Raw genomic sequence first — 22,742 nt, forward strand, 5'->3', positions numbered from 1 at the left:
TCACATGTATACGTTAAATCTACATCTGAAATACATAAGTAAAATTTTGACTCAATATTAAGAAAGCAGATTGCCAAAACTGTTACCAAAGATTCTCTTAAATTTTACCAAAATGTTACCAAATATTTTGGGTAAATGAACTTATAAGTAAAGCCAGTGATATTAATATATTTTGGCCTAATCTTGGAAATATTGCAGCCCATTGGCACTCGTTTAGTAACAACATATTGACGGAACTAAAATTATTTAATTCATCTTCAAAACACATACGAGTTTAAGAAGAGGAAGCAAGATCATGATAAAATTTGAATTTATTATAAACCATATAAAGCAATACCATTGAAAAAGGGTTGGTGTAGGGTATCATAACATCTGTTTCACCAATCTTTACCTCTTGCTAACCACCTCAAAAAAATATGTTAAACTAAAGCTTGAAGGCCTATGACATTTCTTTCTCTTAATAATATTCTCACGTTTTCTTGCAGGGAAAATACTCTTGACTTGACTCATTACCGCCTCAAATGTGTTTAATGGATTTGCCAAATAAGGAAGATATACGGTCGATACGATTTCTAAAATAAAACATTTCACAGTCTTTTCAAACTATGACGGTAATTAGAAACTACATCAAATCTGCCTTAAACTTAATTGAGACTGCTAAAAGCACCAAGATAATGTCGTACTGTATGTTGTCTATCTAAGGAGTTTGATAATTATATTGGATTTTCCTGATGTTTTTTTTTTTCTATTTTCTAATGACTGTTTTTATCACCCCATTTTTGCACAATAATCAATCCAAAGTAAACAACAAGAAAAAATATAATTCAACATAGAAAACATCCATTAATTTTAATGTTGCCTTTTTCTATTATCCGGCACTGATCATTTAACAATTCAAGTGTCATTTAACATTTTTCTCGCATATTCAGGGGAGGCTATAGAAAGACTCACTTTCATTTCTAACAAACCAAAAACCTAAAGAAAGCAATTTTTTAATCGTCGTAAATTATTCAACATTTTCAGATATACCCCACTTTGTGCGAATTTTGCCTTAAGACTTTGAGTGAGCAAATCATTGAGGGTTTCGTTGATCATCAGCAGTGTTCCATGACGCATTACCAGTTACCTTCGACATTTTAGAATCTTTTATATTTATCCTATCCTATTAGGCATAGTAAAACAATAATTACAATAGGTAATGATTGGGCGTAGCCCCAGCAAAAAAAAAAAAAATTCTTCCAAAGTCATTACTTTTAATGTACACCCAGAAATGCTTTTCTCGAGATGGAAGTAACTTTAACTTCCCAGCAAAAAAAAATAGTTTGAATCCCCAATTTTTGATCCGTAAATAGTGCAAACTTTGATCATGTCCAATAAATTTTAGATGGACTGGTCATAGGACGGGAGCACTCCTGTTTGGATCCTTTGCATTACTTTAGAAGTTGTGTCTTGGAAGTTCATTTAATGAAAAAATTAAAAAAAATTAAAAATGTTCACCAATTCACTTTTTATTTTATCAATATTTTTTATTACACATTTATTTTTTTATTATCCAATTTTTACGTTTTGAAAAACTTTTGCTCCCGCCGGTCGTTGATCCTGGGTCTATTGGCACCATAACAGAACGCCTCAGCCACAAACGCCATTGAATACGACATTATATAACAGCATAACATTATAACTACATTATAACTAAATATATTTTTTCCAGTTAAATTCAATAAAAAATTGAAATTTTTCATAAGTTGTAAAACCTTTCCAAAAGAACTTCCATAGAAGTTAAAATGTCAACAGCCACACGTTCAAATCTCCGCGGGGGTGACATTTTTAATTTAATTTTATATTGTTTTTATACCCTTCACCACTACTGTGGTACAGGGTATAATAAGTTTGTGCATTTGTATGTAACGCCACCCAGCAAAAAAAGCGTCGCCAAAAATGTAATGAAAATGTTCTTTTTGGATCCGGAAGTGGTGCATAATTGACGCAGAAGCGATGAATTTAACATGGGCTTGTCATTGGACGGAAGTCCTCCATTTCAACAGCCGTTGCACTGAATTTGCATCACTTCTTTAGGTGTGATCCGAATTCAATGTTTTGGATGTAAATTACAAAATTCTATGATATTTTATCAAATAAATAATTTTTATAATTTCTTATAATTTTTAATGGATCCAAACGCTTGTATGAAACGTTTGACCTCAAATATTTTCAAAAATTCACAATTTTTTCAAATTGGATTTAGATTTTTTTTCAACAAAATTTAAATGGTTTGTACCATTTTATGAATTCTTACTCTGTTCTTAACCTATTTAAAACAAAAAAAAGTTAAAAATACCCATTAAAAGTATGAAAAAAGCATGTTATACAAAATTGAATGAAAAGAACTTCCTGGGCAGTTAAAATAAAGAACATCATTGGGAGTGCATCCTCTGGAAGTGCTTTTAAAGTTGTGCCTTCAGAAGAACTTCCAAATTTTTTTGCTGGGCAAGAAGGAAAAGTCTGAGACCCATCTTTTAGTATACCGATCGTCTTAGAATTAAATTCTGAGTCGATTTAGCGATGTCCGTCTGTCTGTCCGTCTGTCTGTCTGTCTGTCCGTCTGTCTGTCTGTTGATGTATTTTTGTGTGCAAAGTACAGCTCGCAGTTTTAGTCCGATTGTCCTAAAATTTGGTATAGGGTCCTGTTTCGGCTCAAAGACGATCCCTATTGATTTTGGAAAAAATCGGTTCAGATTTAGATATAGCTGCCATATATATTTTTCACCGATCTGGTCATAATTGGCGTGTATATCAACCGATCTTCCTCAAATTCCGTACATCCGAATATTTTATGAGTCTCGAAAAACTTGCAAAATATCATCCAAAACGGTTCAGATTTAGATATAGCTCCCATATATAGCTTTCGCCCGATTTACACTCCTTTGTCCACAGAGGCCAATTTTTTGCTCCGATTTAGTTGAAATTTTGCACAGGGAGTAGAATTAGCATTATAGCTATGCGTGTCAAATTTGGTGGAAATCGGTTCAGATTTAGATATAGCTCCCATATATAGCTTTAGCCCGATTTACACTCATATGACCACAGAGGCCAATCTTTTACTCCGATTTAATTGAAATTTTGCACAGGGAGTAGAATTAGCATTGTAGCTATGTGTGCCAAATTTGGTTGAAATCGGTTCAGATTTAGATATAGCTCCCATATATAGCTTTCGCCCGATTTACACTCATATGACCACAGAGGCTAATTTTTTTGCTCCGATTTAGTTAAAATTTTGCACAGGGAGTAGAATTAGCATTGTTGCTTTGCGTGCCATATCAGGCTGAAATCGGTTCAGATTTAGATATAGCTCCCATATATAAGTTTTTCTGATTTCGACAAAAATGGTCAAAATACCAATATTTTCCTTGTAAAATCGCCATTGCTTAGTCGAAAAGTTGTAAAAATTACTCTAATTTTCCTAAACTTCTAATACATATATATCGGGCGATAAATCATAAATAAACGTTTGCGAAGTTTCCTTAAAATTGCTTCAGATTTAAATGTTTCCCATATTTATACCCTTCACCACTACTGTGGTACTGTGCATTTGTATGTAACGCCAAGAAGGAAAAGTCTGATACCCATCGTTTAGTATACCGATCGTCTTAGAATTAAATTCTGAGTCGATTTAGCGATGTCCGTCTGTCTGTCTGTCTGTCTGTCCGTCTGTCTGTCTGTTGATGTATTTTTGTGTGCAAAGTACAGCTCGCAGTTTTAGTCCGATTGTCCTAAAATTTGGTATAGGGTCCTGTTTCGGCTAAAAGACGATCCCTATTGATTTTGGAAAAAATCGGTTCAGATTTAGATATAGATGCCATATATATTTTTCACCGATCTGGTCATAATTGGCGTGTATATTAACCGATCTTCCTCAAATTCCGTACATCCGAATATTTTATGGGTCTCGAGAAACTTGCAAAATATCAGCCAAATCGGTTCAGATTTAGATATAGCTTCCATATATAGCTTTCGTCCGATTTACACTCATTTGCCCACAGAGGCCAATTTTTAACTCCGATTTAGTTGAAATTTTGTACAGGGAGTAGAATTAGCATTGTACCTATGCGTACCAAATTTGGTTGAAATCGGTTCAGATTTGGATATATCTCCCATATATAGCTTTCGCCCGATTTACACTCATATGACCACAGAGGCCAATTTTTAACTCCGATTTAGTTGAAATTTTGCACAGGGAGTAGAATTAGCATTTTAACTATGCGTGCCAAATTTGGTTGAAATCGGTTCAGATTTGGATATATCTCCCATATATAGCTTTCGGCCGATTTACACTCATATGACCACAGAGGCCAATTTTTAACTCCGATTTAGTTGAAATTTTGCACAGGGAGTAGAATTAGCATTTTAACTATGCGTGCCAAATTTGGTTGAAATCGGTTCAGATTTGGATATATCTCCCATATATAGCTTTCGCCCGATTTACACTCCTTTGTCCACAGAGGCCAATTTTTTGCTCCGATTTAGTTGAAATTTTGCACAGGGAGTAGAATTAGCATTATAGCTATGCGTGTCAAATTTGGTGGAAATCGGTTCAGATTTAGATATAGCTCCCATATATAGCTTTAGCCCGATTTACACTCATATGACCACAGAGGCCAATCTTTTACTCCGATTTAATTGAAATTTTGCACAGGGAGTAGAATTAGCATTGTAGCTATGCGTGCCAAATTTGGTTGAAATCGGTTCAGATTTAGATATAGCTCCCATATATAGCTTTCGCCCGATTTACACTCATATGACCACAGAGGCTAATTTTTTTGCTCCGATTTAGTTGAAATTTTGCACAGGGAGTAGAATTAGCATTGTTGCTATGCGTGCCATATCAGGTTGAAATCGGTTCAGATTTAGATATAGCTCCCATATATAAGTTTTTCTGATTTCGACAAAAATGGTCAAAATACCAACATTTTCCTTGTAAAATCGCCATTGCTTAGTCGAAAAGTTGTAAAAATTACACTAATTTTCCTAAACTTCTAATACATATATATCGGGCGATAAATCATAAATAAACGTTTGCGAAGTTTCCTTAAAAATGCTTCAGATTTAAATTTTTCCCATATTTATACCCTTCACCACTACTGTGGTACTGTGCATTTGTATGTAACGCCAAGAAGGAAAAGTCTGAGACCCATCGTTTAGTATACCGATCGTCTTAGAATTAAATTCTGAGTCGATTTAGCGATGTCCGTCTGTCTGTCTGTCTGTCTGTCTGTCTGTCTGTCTGTCTGTCCGTCTGTCTGTCTGTTGATGTATTTTTGTGTGCAAAGTACAGCTCGCTGTTTTAGTCCGATTGTCCTAAAATTTGGTATAGGGTTCTGTTTCGGCTCAAAGACGATCCCTATTGATTTTGGAAAAAATCGGTTCAGATTTAGATATAGCTGCCATATATATTTTTCACCGATCTGGTCATAATTGGCGTGTATATCAACCGATCTTCCTCAAATTCCGTACATCCGAATATTTTACGGGTCTCGAGAAACTTGCAAAATATCAGCCAAATCGGTTCAGATTTAGATATAGCTTCCATATATAGCTTTCGTCCGATTTACACTCATTTGCCCACAGAGGCCAATTTTTAACTCCGATTTAGTTTAAATTTTGTACAGGGAGTAGAATTAGCATTTTAACTATGCGTGCCAAATTTGGTTGAAATCGGTTCAGATTTGGATATATCTCCCATATATAGCTTTCGGCCGATTTACACTCATATGACCACAGAGGCCAATTTTTAACTCCGATTTAGTTGAAATTTTGCATAGGGAGTAGAATTAGCATTGCAACTATGCGTCCCAAATTTGGTTGAAATCGGTTCAGATTTGGATATATCTCCCATATATAGCTTTCGGCCGATTTACACTCATATGACCACAGAGGCCAATTTTTTGCTCCGATTTAGTTGAAATTTTGCACAGGGAGTAGAATTGGCATTGTAGCTATGCGTGCCAAGTTTGGTTGAAATCGGTTCAGATTTAGATATATCTCCCATATATAGCTTTCGCCCGATTTACACTCATATGACCACAGAGGCCAATTTTTAACTCCGATTTAGTTGAAATTTTGCACAGGGAATAGAATTAGCATTGTTGCTATGCGTGCCAAATTTGGTTGAAATCGGTTCAGATTTAGATATAGCTCCCGTATATAGCTTTCGCCCGATTTACACTCATACGACCACAGAGGCCAATTTTTTGCTCCGATTTTGTTGAAATTTTGCACAAGGAGTAGAACTAGCATTGTAGCTATGCGTGCCAAATTTGGTTGGTTATTTAAATGTATGTATTTGGGACAAACCTTTACATGTAGCCCCAAACATATTTGATGGATTTGATATAGTATCGAAAATGTGGATCTACAAAGTGGTGCAGGGTATAATATAGTCGGCCCCGACCGACTTTAGACTTTCCTTACTTGTTTTAACTGACTTAGTCTTCCGAATTTGATTAAAAAGTTAATTGTAGTAATTAATTTTTTAATAAAAAATTTTAAATTTTCAATCATTGACTTAATTAACTTAATGTTTCTATCTTGATTAAAAGGTTAATTATATCAATTAATTTATTAATTGAAAAAACATTCAATTTCAATTAACTATAAAGTGGAAAAGCTTTTGGAAATAAAACATTTGACTAAAATTTTAATACCAAAATTAGCAATGACTTACTCGGAATGTGCAATATAAGCATGCAATAATTATAATAAAATTATAGTACAGTACAAAAAAAAAACACATACTGTCATAATTATCCGATAAACGTAAGGATTGACTTTTTATTTTTTTTTATATTGTTGAATTAAAAACTATTTATTATAAGAATTTAAATTTTAATAATTTATAATTTTCTGTTTTATATTAAATAAATACTTTTGTTTTGTTTTTATTTAATATGTTTTATTTTAATATTATTTACATTGCCAAAATTTTGCAGATTTGTAAAACGCATTGCCCCGATTATAACGATTTATTCGGAAAAAGTGATGATTTTTCTTGAAATTTTATTGCCAACCCTGAATGCAGGTGATATTTTAGAAAGGCCCCTTAGAAACATTTGTTTTTTTTTTCTCAGGAATGGGGATGTAATATGAAAGGAAAATTGTGGTAACTAATGCTTTTGAACTTACCCATTACAAGCGGAAAACATCTACTTAACTATCACTCTCTAGGTATTTACAATGGTAGCGATTTTTTCCTAATGAGAATGAAAAAATAATGCAATAATAAATTAGTTTAGATTGTATAGTTAAGTCATAGATTATTAAAGTGTGGATAAAGAATCCGACTATTAGCAAAAATTACGTTCGAATTATTGGTAGCCTGATATATTAGGCTATTCCGCTCCATTGTGAAACCTCAGGTGGTGAACTTCTCCCTCGTCAATGAGTGCTACCGGTTTTATGTTGAACCAAATGGAATTGGGGAAAAAGTTATGTGAAGTTTAAATTTCCAAATTAAATTTTGTATGTTTTACATTAAGAGATAGTTTTCCTTCTTGAGTCGCCAATATTGTTATTGACATCTGTATTTACAGAAAAGAAAAATTAAATATGAATTTGTATATAAATTTCTATATTTTTATAAATGTGTGGACTTTTTCATAAAATCAAATTCTTCTTTTAAAATTATAATTTTTTGATAATGTTCATGGAATCTTCCATAAAATATATGAATCTTTACATAATATATGGGATAATATTGGTATCTTCTAGCCTAGAAGTTCTAGGCTTGAGAGAGCCACCACATAATATCCGGGGAATTTCCGGGATACCCGAAAATCAAGATTGGGAATCCTGGAAAAAAATTCACTTTTTGGATCTAAACTACTTCCTTATTTTAAATTTTACTCAAATCGTATAAAAATTACGGCTTCTACGCCACAAGAAGTCAAATCGAGAGATCGGTCTGTATCGGAACTTTATTAGGTTAAGTTGGGTATAGTGGCAGCTCTATATTTCAGGCTCACTTAGACTATTTAGTCTATACCACACTGGTGAACTTCTCTCCTATGAATGAGTTCGCCCGATTCTACACACAATTTTTACTGATTTAATCATTTTTAATTGAAATGTCTTCGATTACGAAAATGATATTAGCAATGACAATTTTAAGTGGACATTAAAAAATACTTGATTAAAAAATTAATTCATTTCATTAGCAAATTTCAATTAATTGTTTAATTGATTCAATTAAAAATTTAATTGTTGTTGATTGCAAAAATCAATTAATCTTTCATTAAAAACGTGTTTGTAGTTTGAGTAAAAAATTTATTATTTGAAATAAATTTTTACTTGAAAATGAGTCTTCCGAGTTTGATTAAAAAGTTAATTATACCAATTTTCTTTTTTATTTTAAAATGTTCAATCATTTACTTAATTGTTTCTATCTTGATTGAAAAGTTAATTAGTGAAAAGTACCTTTTCGCTCAAAAACATACCTTATTTGTACTTTCTTAAAAATTGTATTTTCCATCCCTGGTTGAATCCAAGACCCTGTATATGCAAAGCGTCCAATGGGAACAATATCAAATCACGAGCCAATATATACTAAATCTGGTATAGCTCTTTACATTAAAATATCGGTCTATATGGGGGCTATGTCAAAATATGGACCAATAAATAGAAAATTAATGTTAGCACAACTGTTCTAATTCTTCTTCAAATTCAAATTCTTTTCAAATTTTAAGCCAAGATTAAAAATGCAGGTTCCATGCTCTCAAGAAATCGAATCGTGAGATCGGTCTATATGACACCTATATCAAAACAAGTACCAATATATACTAAATTTGGCACAGCTCTTTATGGACCTAAAGTACCTCTAGATTTCCAATTTAATGAAAAACGTATAAAAGTGGTGTCGTCTATATGCTCAACAAGTCAAATATGTGGATCGGTTTAGAAAAAATTTCATATGTTGATTCTAAGAAGATGATTAGTAGTTCAAAATGATGTAAACACTTTAAAAAATATTTTTGTTATACCCTCCACCATTGGATGGGGGTATATTAACTTTGTCATTCCGTTTGTAACACATCGAAATATTGCTCTAAGACCCCATAAAGTATATATATTCTGGGTCGTGGTGAAATTCTGAGTCGATCTAAGCATGTCCGTCCGTCCGTCCGTCTGTCCGTCTGTCCGGCTGTCCGTCCGTCTGTGGAAATCACGCTAACTTCCGAACGAAACTAGCTATCGACTTGAAACTTGGCACAAGTAGTTGTTATTGATGTAGGTCGGATGGTATTGAAAATGGGCCATATCGGCCCACGTTTACGTATAGCCCCCATATAAACCGATCCCCAAATTTGGCTTGCGGAGCCTTCCGGAGCAGTAAAATTCATCCGATCCAGTTGAAATTTGGTACGTGGTCTAAGTATACGGTCTCTAACAACCATGCAAAAATTGGTCCATATCGGTCCATAATTATAGCCTCTTGGAGGAGCAAAAGTCATCCGATGCGGTTGAAATTTGGTACATTTCGTTAGTATATGGCCTCTAACAGCCATGTAAAAATTGTCAAATTTTATTACTATAGAAAGTTTTGTCAAAATTTCATTTCTATAGAAAGTTTTGTAAAAAGTTTATTTCTATACAATGTTTGTCAACATTTTATTTCCATAGAAAATTTTGTCAAAATTTTATTTCTATAGAAAATTTTGTAAAAAAATTATTTCTGTAGAAAATTTTGTCAACATTTTATTTCTATAGACAATTTTGTCAACATTTTATTTCTATAGAACATTTTGTCAACATTTTATTTCTATAGAAAATTTTGTCAACATTTTATTTCTATAGAAAATTTTGTCAAAATTTTATTGCTATAGAAAATTTTGTCAACATTTTACTTCCATAGAAAATTTTGTCAACATTTTATTTCTATAGAAAATTTTGTCAAGTTTTTATTTCTATAGAAAATTTTGTCAAAATTTTATTTCTATAGAAAATTTTGTCAAACTGAATAATATACGTATTTAATCGGCCTTTTTTTTGTTTAATATATACCCCTTATGGACTAACTTACAATTTAGAAGACAGTGTTAAAAAGTTTTACGATACCTTGCCATCGGCAAGTGTTATCGCAACCCAAGTAATTCGATTGTGGATGACAGCCTTTATGTACCCTCCACTTTAGAAGAAGTGGAGGGTACATAAGATTCGGCCTGGCCGAACTTACGGCCGTATATATTTGTTTTTGAGCTTGAATTTGTGGTTTCAATAGTGCTGTTTATTTGTGAAAATTTGCATAACTTAATTTGGGAGGAATAGATTTGTTAACGATTGTTAATGAAAATCTTTGCTTGTTATTATTCGTGAGGATGTATACTTTTACGTGCTGTAAAGTTTGTCTGCCCAAACTTGCCCATACTAAAATAAATGTAATTTTTCTAGAAATAGTGAAGATAAAAATAGCGAATTATTCTCATTTTGGCTGAAAAACAAAAAAACATAAAAATGCTATATTTACTTCCTGGAAAAGTTAAATACCACATAAAATCGACGAAGAATTAAGCTAATTAATTAAAACACAAGTAGTTATATTAAAAGGAAGTGTGAAAGCCACAAGAGAACCAAAATAATGGTCCTATGGGCAAAATTGGGGAAATCGGGCGATACCTATATATGGGAGCTATATCTAAATCTGAACCGAATTTGATGAAATTTTGCACACTTTAAGGGTAAAGCTGAGTACTATGTTTAGTTTTCGAGCTGAAAACCAGCTTTTTCTTCACGGTTACTTTTTTTTAATTAATTAATTTAGATATATAAAATTATTTGCAATCAATTCCTTGGATCTTTTCCATCCATTTTGCAAGACTTGATCAAAATATAATCGTCTTCCTAAATATATTTGTACTTTTAATTTAGTGTTATGGTGCAAACCCCGAACATAGTACTCACCTTAATATAAAAATTACTTTGTGTTAAATTTGAAGACAATTGGGTAGTAAATAAGCGCAGTATGATTTCATTTGTCGAAATCGGGCGATACATATATATGGGGGCTATATCTAACTTTGATCCATTTTTTCCAAATTCAACAGTGACTGTCCTTTCACCAAGAAAACGCGTTGTACCAAATTTTATCAAAATCGGTTAATAATTGCGACCGGAATCCTGCAAACAAAACAACAAACAACAACACAGACGGACGGAATTAGACTTAGTTCGGTATCTAAGTCTAAGTGATTTTGATGGTTAATATATGTTAAATCTTAATTATTAAAATAGATTTAATAAAATGACAACTGGTTTATACTATTTACATCAAGTTCTGGGGATAAGGCGCTTTCTTAATGACGAAAATAAGCAGGTATAAATTAAACTCCATATGGAATTAAAATTTCGACCTGGAATAAGGCGGACTAACTCCCTTTTTGTTGGTAACATTTGATTTTGATAAGAAATGTCGATATACAATGTTTGGAGATACTAGATTAGTTGTAAATAATTTTTGCCGCAAATTTTCAATTTACGGCCATAGCGTTATGCTAAATTTTGTATATATCGGTTGATGTTTTGATATAGTCCCCATATAGACCGATCTCCCGATTTGACTTTTTGAGGGTATAGAAGCACAATTTTCAACCAATTTCATTAAAAGTTTAAAACCTGAGTTAATTTAGGTTTACAAAGAGTTGTTTTAAATTTGGTATATATTGGTCCATCCCAGCAAAAACTGGGTAAGCACTAGTGATTCTTTCAGTAATACCGGTAATCAAAAAGTTACTACTTGCAGTATACCTGGGATTTAAAAATAATAACTTACACTGAAAAAACAGTGAACCCACCAGGAAAGATAACTTTCGATTAATTTTAGAAAATTTTGGAACTTTTTTAGAAAATTTTAACTAAACGGTATTACAAGCGCTGGCATCACTCCGATATGGCAAAAATAAGTAAATATTTTTCGACAAATTCAAGAAAATTTATTAGACATAACTAAATTTTTTCAGTAGTTAAAGAAAATTTTGTAGTTTTAAGAGAAATCTTGGAGTTCAAAATTGCAAGAATGTCTTTAGTGACATACGAAGTTCATGATGGACACATTTTTGGTAAAATTTACAAATTTAAAGAAATAATGAACTATTTTGTAAGAAATACGAAATTAGGAAATCTTTATGCTTTATTTGTGTATAACTTTTTCCCATTTTTTAGTTCATTTAACTAACATACGCAAAAAATTATTTGACTAAAATAAACTTTTTCCAAACATAATGATTCTATGAACTAATATAAAGTTAATATGGCTTTAGTGAAATAGAGAGTTCACTTTTTTTTGAGTGTACGTGTGTAGCAAAAAGTGATTCTTTCTATTAATACCGGTAATCAAAATCATATCTTGAGGTCCGGGTTCGGCTCTATAGTGGGCATCGTTAATAGTAGCGATAAGTAATGGCAAATTACATTTCAGAAAAAAAAATTGCCAATAAAATATACTTTTGTTTTCTAAAGTTGTATAACATAGTACATAATTTATATTACAAAATAACACCATTGAATAGATCCATGTCGTGGAGCGTGGTATAGTGTGTTGGATTACAAAACAACAGGGGTGAGTTAGCACTTTTTGGGTATCTTTATGGTAAAGATATTATTTTTGGAGAGCTGGTATGCTTGCGAAGAAGTACTTATTTTTCGACTGCTGGTATGATTGCACGGAAGTACTTTCCTTCAATGTAATGCCCGTGTAAAAGTATCACTACTGATATATGTACGAGGAAGTTGTTACCAATTTGGCGCAGGCATACTTGTACTCATACCTGGTAATAGGAGTTTTTGCTGGGATGTTTTGATATAGCTATGGATGCCAGACGTGCTCTTTTTTTACAAAATGTGCTCTTAAAACAAGATTGGCCAAAAGAGCACGAAAAAGTGCTCTATTTTTAGTTAAGTACTCTTTTTGTTCTTCTTCCTTTCTTTTATTCTTCTTCTTGTACCTTTCACTTTTAATTAGTTGCTGCCTAACGATTTTGTCCTCCTTTTACAATTTTAATATCTAAAAATATAAAAAATCATAAACCAATTTTTCACAAAAGGTTAGCGTCCTGAATGTTACCTGATGAATGAAGGGGTTGTTATTCTGTTGGTGTTTACTTTCTTTGTACACCATCACGAACATTGATATTTACGTTTAATAATTTACAAAAAACGAAAATTTTTCTCACTAATTTAAAATATTTTATATATATTATTTGTTATTTAGTATATTATTTTACTATATTATTTTTTAACAATCTCTCAGTATACCATTACAAGGCGATTTCAACTAAAAAGCAGCACACGCGCAAACATATCGATTACATCGATGACAGGTATCGATTACAGGTAGACAAAAGAAATATAGGAAAATTTCCTATATTCTAACAAATGTGTTTCATTAAATATTTTTCTATGACAATTGTTATTCGTATGTATGATAAGCTTTCTATAATAAAGGAAGTCAGAATTATCATTTTATAAGAAATTTTACTAAATTTGAGGAAACTTGGTTTTAGTTCATATTTTGTTCATTTCTATTTCTGCAAAAAATGACAGAAATACAACTACTAGCAAAGGGATATAAATCACTCCATGATCAAAATGCTAGCAAAATAAAACATTGAGCCAATATTGCTTGGGCATTTTTTAGTTCCAACAAGCGAAACCCAACAAATCCTAGTTACCATGACAATAAAAATGTTGAAATAATTTTCAATATTAGTATTAATAAATACAAAATATAGCATTTTGCAACAATGTATGCGTATATATAAATAAAAAATCGAGGAATATTTCAATAATAAACAAGTATATACGGCCGTAAGTTCGGCCAGGCCGAAGCTTATGTACCCTCCATCATGGATTGCGTAGAAACTTCTTCTAAACACTGCCATCCAGAATCGAATTACTTAAGTTGCGGTAACGCTTGCCGATGGCAAGGTATCTTAAAACCTCCTAACACCATCTTCTAAATTGTATGTAAGTCCATACGTGGTATATATTAAATCAAAAAAGATCGATCCAATACGTATATAATTCAGTTTGACAAAGTAGACATAAAATTTTGACAAAATTTTCTACAGAAATAAAATTTTAACAAAATTTTCTATAGAAATAAAATTTTCACAAAATTTTCTATAGAAATAAAAATTTTGACAAAATTTTCTATAGGAAGAAAATTTTGACAAAAATTTCTAAAGAAATAAAATTTTAACAAAATTTTCTATAGAAATAAACTTTTGACAAAATTTTCTATAGAAATAAAATCTTGGTAGATTATTTTTGGCTCGAGTGGCAACCATGATTATGAACCGAATAAAATTTGAACAAAATTTTCTATAGAAATAAAATTTTGACAAAATTTTCTATAGAAATAAAATTTTGACAATGATGAAAATTTTATTATGAACCGACTAAAATTTTAACAAAATTTTCTCTAGAAATAAAATTTTGACAAAATTTTCTATAGAAATAAAATTTTGGTAGATTATTTTTGGCTCTAGTGGCAACCATGATTATGAACCGATATGGACCAATTTTTGTGTGATTGGACCAATTTTGGTATGGTTGTTAGCAACCATATACTAACACCACGTTCCTAATTTGAACCGGATCGGATGAAATTTGCTTCTCGTGGAGACTTCGCAAGCCAAATCTGGGGATCGGTTTATATGGGGGCTATATATAATTATGAACCGATGTGGACCAATTTTTGCATGGTTGTTAGAGACCATATACCAATATCATGTACCAAATTTCAGGCGGATCGGATGAAATTTGCTTCTCTTTGAAGCTCCGCAACCCAAATCTGGGGATCGGTTTATATGGGCGCTATATATAATTATGGACCGATGTGAACCAATTTTTGCACGGTTGTTAGAGACCATATACCAACACCATGTACCAAATTTCAGCCGGATCGAATGAAATATGCTTCTCTTAGAGGCTCCACAAGCCAAATCTGGGGATCGGTTTATATGGGGGCTATATATAATTATAGACCGATGTGAACCAATTTTTGCACGGTTGTTAGAGACCATATACCAACACCATGTACCAAACTTCAGCCGGATCGGATGAAATTTGCTTCTCTTTTAGGCTCCGCAAGCCAAATCTGGGGATCGGTTTATATGGGGGCTATATATAATTATGGACCGATGTGAACCAATTTTTGCACGGTTGTTAGAGACCATATACCAACACCATGTACCAAATTTCAGCCGGATCGAATGAAATTTGCTTCTCTTTGAGGCTCCGCAAGCCAAATCTGGGGATCGGTTTATATGGGGACTATATATAATTATGGACCGATGTGGACCAATTTTTGCACGGTTGTTAGAGACCATATACCAACACCATGTACCAAATTTCAGCCGGATCGGATGAAATTTGCTTCTCTTTTAGGCTCCGCAAGCCAAATCTGGGGATCGGTTTATATGGGGGCTATATATAATTATGGACCGATGTGAACCAATTTTTGCACGGTTGTTGGAGACCATATACCAACACCATGTACCAAATTTCAGCCGGATCGGATGAAATATGCTTCTGTTAGAGGCTCCACAAGCCAAATCTGAGGGTCCCCTTATATGGGGGCTATACGTAAAAGTGGACCGATATGGCCCATTTTCAATACCATCCGACCTACATCGATAACAACTACTTGTGCCAAGTTTCAAGTCGATAGCTTGTTTCGTTCGGAAGTTAGCGTGATTTCAACAGACGGACGGACGGACGGACGGACGGACATGCTTAGATCGACTCAGAATTTCACCACGACCCAGAATATATATACTTTATGGGGTCTTAGAGCAATATTTCGATGTGTTACAAACGGAATGACAAAGTTAATATACCCCCATCCTATGATGGAGGGTATAAAAACTCAATATTAATAGAATTTCTCTGTATTTCCATGGTGGTGGGTATATATGCTTCGGCCGTGTCGAACTTAACTCTGCTCTTACTTGTTTTTGGTTATAATAGTTATTCTTAAATTCAAAAAATATTTTTTCTTGAAATGAAGAATTAAGAGAAACAGATAGACAAAAACGCTAATAAACGATTACTCCAATATCGCAACATAAATATTAAATTTCTATAATCTGATTTGATTTATTTATAAATTTGATATATTTATACTCTACACATAAATATATCATAAAAATGCAAAAAATTAGTTGCGTATAACTAATTTACAATTGAAAATTTATTATAAAAATGGAGCATAATTTCATGACTCGATACTTTTGCCCTATGCTTGGTCAGTAGTCATACCAATTTTGCAGTAAAATAATGTAAACATGTCACCATTATGTCATCTTGTCTTTTACGATTGCCGGTCGACAACATTTAGTAGACAGAGCATTGCTAATTAATTGTTACTTTGTGGTCAATGTTTGGCAAAACGTCTGCCACTATTCCACAGTGAATGGCCCAGATGAATGAAATGAATTTAATTGCTTGAAATTTATGGCAGTGACTAAGTCCATCCATGTTAACTTGGCAAGTTTGCTAGCACATGGTTTGCACTGACAGCATTTTCAGATTAATGTCATCTAAATAATGACGCAGTCAATTCGAAAATATCGAGCATTCATTTAACCATGACATATGGTTTATTTACACGTAGTGGAGGAAAAAGAATCCTCCTACGAATAGAGAAAGTGGTACACTTTTGTTTAGCCATTACAGTTGTTATGTAAATTTTTCAAGTTTCGTTTTTATTTGCCCTGTTAAAGTGAAAATTGTAATGGGCAGTAAATATCTCACATATGTAATTTCCTCACTTACGTATCCATATCATCTACGCAATTAGTTTTGTTGCTATTACATATGGTGGTTGTTTGATGCCGAATTTGTTTTAGTATGCACACATAATTATAATTATTTTTATTTAACTACAATCTTGAGTTGATGAACAACGATTTACATACCGTGGTAGCGTTCAGATTTACACTTCACTGATTAGCCTACCTGTAGCAGATACAAATGTTCACCATTCAAATATTTTTCGCATAAATTTGGATGATATGACTGTCATATAAAACAATTTATGTATTTGGCCTTTTTTGGATTGCAAAAAAAGGCGACAATATTTTACTTAGAATAATGATTAACTCGTAGCAACATCTGCCTTCAATTTCTCCAATTCTCGATAGCCAACACTGTTATTTGTGAAAAGGCCCAAGGCGTTACAAAGGAGTTCCTCTAGATCAGGAAGCATACCAGCAAGTATTTGGAATTTAAGGACACATTTCGTTAAACTATGGAAATTTTAATAAAACGAAACCCAAAAAAAGGGCTTCCAAAAAAATAGTTTGGATCCCCAACTTGTGATCCGGAAGTAGTGCAAACTTGCATCATTTCCAATGATTTTTACATGGTTTTGTCATAGGACGGAAGTATTTCGTATTCGGATCCTTTGCATTGCTCAACATTTTTTGATCCAAGTTGTGATCCGGAGGTGCTGCAAACTTGAACCATCTCCAATGAAGTTTGCATGGGCTAGCCATAGGACGGAAGTACTTCGTTTTCGGGTCCCTTGCATTGCTCAAAATATTTTGATCTAAGTAAAATTTCGTTTAAGTATGGGGATAAGAAAGTCGAAAATCGACGAAAAGTCAAAGTCGATTTTTCGAATTGTGTCCTAAGAATATCCTTACTTCATCTCTCGGAATCAACACCGAAATCATTATTGGAAACACAAAATCTTTTGAAGCAGGCATGAATTTTTTCAGTGCATTGCAAAAGTGTTAATTCTACTCTCAGCGCAAAAATAAATCACACACTGTAAATAAAACGGTTTTATATCGTATTGTATGTGAATACAAATAAATAAATAATAAATAATAAAAATAAATAAAAAGTATATACAGTACACGCTCACAAAAAATCGCTTCTGTAACATATACTCCCAAACCTATTTTGCTTCAAGCATATATATTTTTGGGTATTGCCCAAACATTTATATGTTTGATCTCTTCCAATATATAATATGTTTGAAAGCATATTGGTCTAAACAATATATGTTTGGGTAGTCTAAGTTCCAAACATTTTGTATTTTTGCATCCAAATTCAATAATGTTGTCTTCCTAAAAACAATATGTTATTATGTGAACATATAATATGTTTGGAAGCATTTTGCACCCAAAAATATTATATGCTTAAAAAAATTCTCCCAAACAATATTGTGCTCAAAATTTTATTTATTTATTTATATATTTACAATCATAATGAATTATGAAAATAAACAGGTAATATAGGTGCTAACAACATAGGTTTTCGACCTGAATGCTCAAAATTTTGTTTCTGCCCAATTGTATATTCCCCCACATCTTTCTCACTTCCACGAGATTTTTTAGTTCTTAGCACCTTTTTCTGTAATACAAACATTGTAGAAGAAATTATTCAATTGTATGATTTTTTTATTTTAATTTTACCTTTTGCCGGACGTGGATTCGAACAGCGGACCACACAGTTTGTAAGGATCAAAGAAGTAGCTGATCAATTGCCCAAGGAAAAATAAAATGTTAATTTTTTAATAACAAGCAACAACCACCAACTTAATTCAATATCGCTCCCTGTTAAATAGCGCTCCAAGCTACTAAACACATATATGTTTATAGGCTATTTCTAAATTAATATATGTTTGTATCCAAGCATATTATATTTACAAATATTTTATGTCCCAAACATAATATGTTCTAACATATTAACATATATGTCCCAAACATGTTATGCTAGTTTATGAACATTATATGCTTGCACTCAAAAATATTGTGTTTAAAAATTTGTGTTCCAAACATATAATGTTTATAGCCAAACATAAGAAAAACAGTCTTTTTCATCCGTGTAGTAAGATCGGTCGGGCCGAATCTTAACTACCCACCACCATGAATCAAATATAATAGTTTCCTTTGAAAATTTCAGGGAGGTTTGATGACAGATATTTTCCCAAGCATATCAGTTAAAGCAGTACGCTTCCCTCAGATAAATGTAAAGATTTTACATATGAAGACTAGATCAGATTCTGAATTTATAGAACCATTTTTTGTTTGAGTTTGAGAGGAATCATGAGAATCTTGTAAGTGTGCAAGAAAATGACGAAATAACGCCTTGATTTGAAATCTATAATCTGTGGATTTTCATTCCAATTATTTAAATGACTACGAGAAGTAAAATCTGGAAATTTTGCATTCAGTTTCAAGCAATTTTCATGATCAGTGCGCCTTCTATACCCTCAATAAGTGAAATCGGTCTATATGGAGGCCTTAGCAACTGGACCGATAAAACTACACTTCGTTATGGGTCTAAAATGCCAGTATATTTTCAATTTGTGGCAAATCGGATAAAAACTACAATTTCTAGAAACCTTAGGAGTTAAATCGGGAGTTCGGTGTAATGGGGGCTATACCAAAACATGGACACACAGTATTCAGCACATTTAATTGTAGTTCTAGAATCTAGACCCCAAATCGGAGGGCCGGTTTATAAGGAGGCTATATCAAAAACTTTACCGATACTCCATATAATCGGCACACCACTTTATGGTCCTAGAATACCTCTAGATTTCCAATTTCAGGCAAATTGGATAAAAACTATTGATTCTAGAAGCCCAAGAAGTAAATCTGGAGATCGGTTTATATGGGGGCTAAATCGAAACATGGGCCGATGAAGGGTGATACGTTCAAAATTTGGTCAATATAAACTTGACGTATTTCCTTCAATTTTGCATTTAAAAAACCTGACCACCCCTCATTTTGAAGGTGTGTGTGTGTAGAATGTTGCTCCTATTTTGATTTTGGAATTCACTCTTCAGTTGTCAAAATGCCGTCCAGGCAAGAAGAGCAGCGTATCAAAATTTTGCTCGCGCATCGCGAACATCCGAGTTACTCGCACGCAGAGCTGGCAAAATCGCTAAAAGTTGCCAAATCAACCGTTACAAATGTAATTAAAGTGTTTGGGGAACGTTTGTCAACAGCCAGGAAGTCTGGATCGGGGGGAAATCGAAAACTGGAAGCCGCTGAGACGACAAAGAGAGTTGCCGGTAGTTTCAAGCGAAATCCTAACCTCTCTCTCCGAGATGCCGCAAATAAGCTGGGTGTATCGTCTACAACCGTGCATCGAGCCAAAAAACGAGCCGGACTATCGACTTATAAGAAGGTAGTGACTCCAAATCGCGATGATAAACAAAATACGACGGCCAAAGCGCGATCCCGGAGGCTGTACACGACGATGCTAACGAAGTTTGACTGCGTGGTAATGGACGACGAAACCTACGTCAAAGCCGACTACAAACAGCTTCCGGGACAGGAGTTTTATACGGCAAAAGGAAGGGGAAAGGTAGCAGATATTTTCAAGCACATAAAAAGTTCGCAAAGAAATATCTGGTTTGGCAAGCCATCTGTACCTGTGGCAGCATTTTCATAGCTTCCTGGGCTGTCAACCAAGAAATTTACGTGAAAGAGTGTTTGAAAAAACGTCTGCTGCCTTTCCTGAAGAAACACGGTTGTTCCGTACTGTTTTGGCCGGATTTGGCATCTTGCCATTACGGTAAAAAGGCCATGGAGTGGTACGCCGCCAACAACGTGCAGGTGGTTCCCAAGGACAAGAACCCTCCCAACACGCCAGAGCTCCGCCCAATTGAGAAATACTGGTCTATTGTCAAGCGGAACCTAAAGAAGACCAAAAAACTGCTAAGAACGAGCAGCAGTTCAAGGCAAACTGGCTTTCTGCGGCGAAGAAGGTGGACAAGGTGGCTGTACAAAATCTGATGGCAGGTGTCAAGCGTGAGGCCCGGCAATTCGGATTTGGAAAAGCGAAAGCCTAACTGAACATTTTTCCTGAATTTTATACTAATTGAGCTTGAAAAAGAAATTTAATTTGATTTTTTAAATAAACGATTTCACCGATTTACACTCGTTTTCCCTTGACCAAATTTTGATCACCATTTTCGGCAAATCTCTTTATTTTCCTAGGATACCTCTAGATTTCCAATTTCAAGCAAATTGAGTAAAAACTACGGATTTTAGCCCAAGTAGTAAACTCGGGAGATCGGTCTATATGGGGGCTATATAAAAACATGACCGATACTCACCAATTTCGGCACATCTTCTTAAGGTCCAAAAATACCTCTAGATTTCCGATTTGAGGCACATTGGGTAAAAATTACGGATTCTAGAAGACTAAGAAATAAAATCGGGAGATCGGTCTATAAAGTGGCTCTATCAAAACATGGACCGGTACTCACCATTTTCGGCACACGTCTTTAGGGTCCTAGAATACCTCATTTCAGGCAAATTGCATTAAAACTACGGATTCTAGAAGCACAAGAAGTAAAATCGGGAGATCGGTCTATATTGGGGCTATATCAAAACATGGACCGATACACCCCATTTTCGGCACACCTCTTTATGGTCATAGAATACTTCTAGATTTCCAATTTCAGGCAAATCGGATAGAAAATACACTTTCTAGACGCCCAAGAAGCAAAATCGGGAAATCGGTCCATATGGGGGCTATACCAAAACATGGACCGATAGGCACCATTTTCGGTACACTTTTTGATGGTCCTATGATACCTCTAGATTTCCAATTTCAGACAAATTGGATAAAAACTACAGTTTTTATAAGCCCAAAACCCCAAATCGGCAGGTCGGTTTATATAGGGACTCTATCAAAACTTGGACCGATATAGCCCATCTTCGAACCTGACCTGCTTGCAAACAGAAGATGAATCTGTGCCAAATTTCAGGACGATAGCGTCATTATTGAAGGCTGTAGCGTGATTACAACAGACAGACAGGCGGACATGCTTATGTCGTCTTAGAATTTGTCCCTGATCAAGAATATATATATATATATATATATATATATATATATATATATATATATATATATATATATATATATATATATATATATATATATATATATATATATATATATATATATATATATATATATATATATATATATATATATATATATATATATATACTTTATATAGTCGGAAATCGATATTTCGATGTGTTACAAACGGAATGACAAACTTATTATACCCCCGTCACCATTCTATGGTTGTGGGTATAAAAAGGTTAGCAAAGAACGGCTGCGATCTACCGCAACCCAAAGATTATAGATTTGAGGAAGGTCGGAGATTGGCTTGCGTCATACCAAATGTTGCATTTGCCAGATTAGTTTAATACATGTTTGTAATCTTTTAGTTGTTATTTTTTAAATGAAAATTTTAATTTTCTTAATGAAACAATGTTAAATTTTAGGCAACAACAAAAAAAAATTACATTTTCCCCATTATGGAAATTTATTTCTTTTTATTTGTATTTTAATGCTATGTCAATACTTGTCGTATACGCATTTTGTTCGAGTATTAAACTAATGTGGTAAATGGTTTTATGTGCTGAGTAGCCAATCTCCCATCTCCCATCTCCCATCTTCCTCTTCTATAATCTTTGGTTACGATGTCGGTTGGTTTAAGATTGCAAGACACTGCGAACATTGTTATATACTATTGGTGTTTTTATTCTCGCATTTGTATCAATGTAAAAGATCGCATGGTAATTGGTGTCTTACTCACCGACATTTTGTGGGTAAGATTGCAATACGAAAAAAAGCCACCGGTTGCAGTTCTCTGAAGGTTAGGCCTTTAGTTCTCATGAGAATCTAAGTCAGGCATAAGATATATATGG

General features: G+C 33.5%; 1 protein-coding gene across 1 annotated transcript in view; it reads right to left on the reverse strand.

Annotated features, from left to right (window-relative positions):
• The window catches only part of LOC142221295 (uncharacterized), a 112,502-nt gene that overhangs the window by 71,575 nt on the left and 18,185 nt on the right, over positions 1-22,742 (reverse strand). The window contains exon 2 of the mRNA XM_075290962.1: positions 7,180-7,247. The gene's annotated coding sequence lies outside the window, so the exon portion shown is untranslated. The remainder of the gene's footprint in view (positions 1-7,179; positions 7,248-22,742) is intronic.

Source organism: Haematobia irritans, chromosome 1, assembly GCF_050003625.1.
Source record: "Haematobia irritans isolate KBUSLIRL chromosome 1, ASM5000362v1, whole genome shotgun sequence".
Classification (NCBI taxonomy): Eukaryota; Metazoa; Arthropoda; class Insecta; order Diptera; family Muscidae; genus Haematobia; species Haematobia irritans.